This window comes from Asparagus officinalis, chromosome 4 (assembly GCF_001876935.1).
Source record: "Asparagus officinalis chromosome 4, Aspof.V1, whole genome shotgun sequence".
NCBI lineage: Eukaryota > Viridiplantae > Streptophyta > Magnoliopsida > Asparagales > Asparagaceae > Asparagus > Asparagus officinalis.
Window position 1 is genome coordinate 85,567,504 of NC_033797.1, and position 4,624 is coordinate 85,572,127.

Sequence of the window (4,624 nt, forward strand, 5' to 3'; positions counted from 1 at the left end):
GGTCGCGCTTTGGCCGAGCCACCACTTGGTGGCTCGGCTCACCGAGCCGCCTAGATGGCTTAGTGCCGAGCTCTTTCCCCGGGTTTTCGCCGTGTCGTCCGTTGTCCGGTTTTATGGTTTCGCGGTTTATGCAAGTTTTATTATTGATCTGGACTCTGATTTGGTGTCCGAATCTTGATTTGGCAGTAAATCCACTTTGTCGTTGATCTGAACTCTGATTTGGAGGTCCAGATCCCGATTTGGCAGTAAATCCGTTTCGGTGATTGAGTTCAAATCCGTTCTACAGTTGGATGACTTGTTGACTCACCGAACCGTTAGCTTGATTCCGCACGCGAATGGATGCATTCAATTGCTTGCGTGCGATTCGTTAGCCTCGACACCTCGTTAATCCGCTTCGTTGCGTGTCACTTGGCTTCGATGTTGTGGACTAACGATCGTGTTTGGATATGTCGCCCAATGGTTCGTTGGTTTGTCGAATCACCATGCTGAGCTATGCTAAGGGACTCATAGGCAGTTTTATATGCCTACAGATACCCCCTCCAAAGTATTTCAGCCTCGTTCTTTTATAGAAGAGTCTGGAATACTTTGGATATGATTGTCCCAACCTTCAGTCGGTGTAACGGGACCTTGGAATGGCTTCTGTTCTTGATTCCTTCAATCCTTCAGGCTATTCGGTGCTTCGTCGAATATCTGTAAGGTTTCCGGTGGTGCATTTATTGTCTGACCATCGTCGAAATTTCGAACTTGAAGTCGATTCCTGATTTTTTTGATCTTTAGCTCGTGTTTGTTGGTTCAACATAGAACTGACCATCGATTGTTGGCGTTGAGTCCTCATTTGTGACGTGTTGTCCGGCGAAGTGTTGTTGAGTTATCCTTAAGAATATTTTTCAGAAAAATATTCTCCAGAAACTTCTCAACCGAAAATAGGGAATAGTTTATACTCGTATACCTTATTGGAGTATTAAGAAGCAGTTTATACTCGTATACTTTTCGGAGTATTGATTCTTTCATTGCAACGCATTGATAGGCGTTGACCTAGGGTTACGTGTTGACCTTAGGGTTTTGAACGTTGTACGTTGACTTTTTGATCGCAACGCGTTGCCTGGCATTGACCTAGGGTTACGCGTTTGACCGGCGTTGACCTTAGGGTTTTTAACGTCGTACGTTGACTTTTTGATCGCAACGCGTTGACTGGCGTTGACCTAGGGTTACGCGTTGTCCGGCGTTGACCCTAGGGTTTCGAATGTCGTACGTTGACTTTTTGATCGCAACGCGTTGACTGGCGTTGACCTAAGGTTACGCGTTGTCTGGCGTAGACCTTAGGGTTTTGAACGTCGTATGTTGCTCAGGTCACGAGACCAACTAAAGAAGCTGATGCGTCAGTGACTCTCGTATTTATAGGATTTTTGGCAAACCCTCAGCCATCAACGGGTTTGATAAGCCTTTACCGACTAACCTAGGGTTACGTGTTGACCGGCGTTGACCCTAGGGTTTCGAATGTCGTTGGATGCTCAAGTCACGAGACCAACTAATGAAGCTGATGCGTCAGTGACTCTCGTATTTATGGGATTTTTGGCAAACCCTTAGCCATCAACGAGTTTGATGAGCCTTTACCGACTACCGTTTGAGTTGGGCTAGCATGCAGATTATCTAAATCCGTTCCACATGTGACGTTGTGCTAAGAGAGTTAACGCTCTTAGTGCTACGATATTGAATACGTATACTTCGTCTTTCTCACGGGAATAGACTACCCGGCGACGCGTGTTAGGCGTTGACTTTAGGATTTTTGGCTAACCCCCAGCCTTCAACGGATTTGATTAGCCTTTACCGACTATCGTTTGAGTCGAGCTAGCATGCGGATTGTCTAAATCCGTTCCGCATGTAACGTTGTGCTAGCATGCGGATTGTCTAAATCCGTTCCGCATGTAACGTTGTGCTAAGAGAGTGAATTCTCTGAGACTTTGTGCTATGATGTCGAATACATAGGCTTCGCTATTGTTACGGGAATAGGCTAACCAGCAACGTGTATTAGACGCTGACTTATCCTTTCTACGGAGAAAGACTAACCCGGCGACGCGTGTTGGGCGTCGGCATATCCTTTCTTAGGATTCAGGATGAAATTCCCCATGCGTGTAAGGCATGGATTTTGGTGTTATTAATAACAACCTGCCACAATGTTAAATGTGTGGACGGGTGTTCTTTTTAACGGTTAAGAACTAACCGGCAGCGCGGGTTAAGCGCAGACTTATCCTTGCTTAGGTTTAAGGATATGATACCCTAGAATCGAACTCTGGTATCTTTTTCTACGGAGAAAGACTAAACCGGCAGCGCGTGTTAGGCGTAGACTTATCCCTGCTTAGGATTCGGGATAAACTTCCTATACGTGTGAAGCACGGATTCTAGGAGTTTGAAAAAACGGAGTCTTCTCTTGGGGCAAAGACAAACCCGATGCGGGAGAGGAAGAATTTTATATTCTATCTCCCAACACTGAAGAGGAAGAATTTTATATTCTATCTCTAGTTGGAAAAGAGACTCGAGGTGGGATCTCCACCCTAGAATCCGGAAAGGTGAAACTAAGAGTGGGATCTCCACTCGAGAGGGGATTTTGGTTTTGGTCCTAACTGTAGGAAGGTTTGACCGAATGGGAGGTTTAAGACGATCCTAACTGTAGGAAGGTTTGATCACTCAATTTATGGGTCTCTCGTTCATTGAAGGAATCGAGAGGGGATTTTGGTTTTGGCCCTAAACAAGTAGTAGTAGAAATACTGGTTTGTACTGGCCACTCGATGAAGGGTTTTGATGTTAATTAATCAGGACTTAACACGTCAAGCTTTGGAATTTGCCATGAATTGGCGGACAGAAAATTTAGTGGACCCACCGTCAATTGACTTGATCAGTGGGGGATTTTTGTGAGGAAAGATTAATCTGTCAAAAGGATCGAATCTCGTCTCAACAAGATAACTCATGAGAATTAATGAACTTGATAACAATAATGGAAAACATTCCGACATTTAGAGTTTAAATGTGGATGTTTTACTAATCACTTTCATAGTGATTGGGTTATCCCTAAGAATATCACCCGTGGTATTCTTTCGGGAACTTCCTGATACATGAATAATCCACCCCCAGCTTCCCTTATGGAACTGGGTCCGACATTGTACTCAGTTACATGACCGGGTTATCCTTAAGAATATTACATAAAAAGGAACTTCCCGTGAATCGGAGTATTGAGAAGCAGTTTATACTCTTATACTGGTCGGAGGATTGAGAAGCAGTTTATACTCTTATACTTGTCGGAGTATTGAGAAGCAGTTTATACTCTTATACTTATCGGAGTATTGAGAAGCAGTTTATACTCTTATACTTGTCGGAGTGTGGCGTTCTCATTTGGCTTATCCCAGCGCTATGACGCCGGCTTCAACCAAGGTTTGGATGCTATTCTTGAGAGCAAAGCAATCCTTGGTGGGATGAAGGACCCTCCTGTAGTACGCACAGTACTTTGGATCCGCAGTATTGTCAGCTTCCTCCTGATTTGCGATAGGTGGTAGCTTAATCTTATTGTTTTCAAGGAGGGATTCGAAGATGGTTGGAACGTCTTCGTCCTTGAAGGAATACTCTTTTTGGAGTTTCGGGTCCGAAGTCTTTTGCTGCCTTCGGGATTGCTGTTGTGACGTTTGATTAGCACCACCAGTAGCTGCAGGTGCTTTGCCCTTTCCACGGGAGGCGAAGTTTGAGTTCAGAGGATTAGCCGTCGGTAGGTTCCTCTCGGCCTTCTTCCTTCGGAGGAAGCGTTCGGCTTGTTCACAGCGCACCTTCAAGTCTTTCCAAGTGTTAGACGGTGCCGTTCCCATTGCTTCCAACACGTCCAATGCGAGGTTGTTATGACACGTTTGGAGAATGAACTCCTCAGTGATCGGGTCCCGACAGTTCATCGCCTTGTTCCGGAACCTTTTTACGAAGGTGTCAACCAATTCCCCGTCCTTTTGTTTCTCGTTGAGCAACGTTCCGATGGATATCTCGGTATCGTCATCGAAGAAATTAGCGAGGAACTTAGTTTCCATGTCGTCCCAACTACTCACGCTTCCTGGCTTGAGGCGGCGATACCAATCGAAGGCGGCTCCACGAAGAGTGCCAACGAAGGACCGTACCATCAGAGGCTCATTACCAGAGATAACACCCAGGTGCGATTTGAAGTAAATCAAATGCTGAGTGGGTGAACCTTTCCCATCAAACGGCATGAAGTTAATTAGGCTGAACTTCGCCGGGTAGGGGATTGATTCCCATTCTCTTGGGTATGGACAAGGAATGCCCGTCTTCTTTATCTCTTGAGCGGAAATCAACGTATTGATTTTGCTCTCGAGGTTTTTAATCTTCAAGCTTTCACCTGAGTCTTCATTGGCATTCTCGTTACCACCCCCTGCATTGACGGGAGGATTATTGGCATTATGAGTCTCATTCGTATTTGTGTCCTCATCTTTCAGATTAACCTGGTTACGACGACTTGGCTCGCCTTGCTGGTTCGTCAATGCTTGGATTTGTTGGTCATGCTTTTCTCTCATATTCTGCATGGCCATCTGCATTTCGAACCTGAAGGTCTCCTGTTGTTTAGCCATGGCCTCTTCAA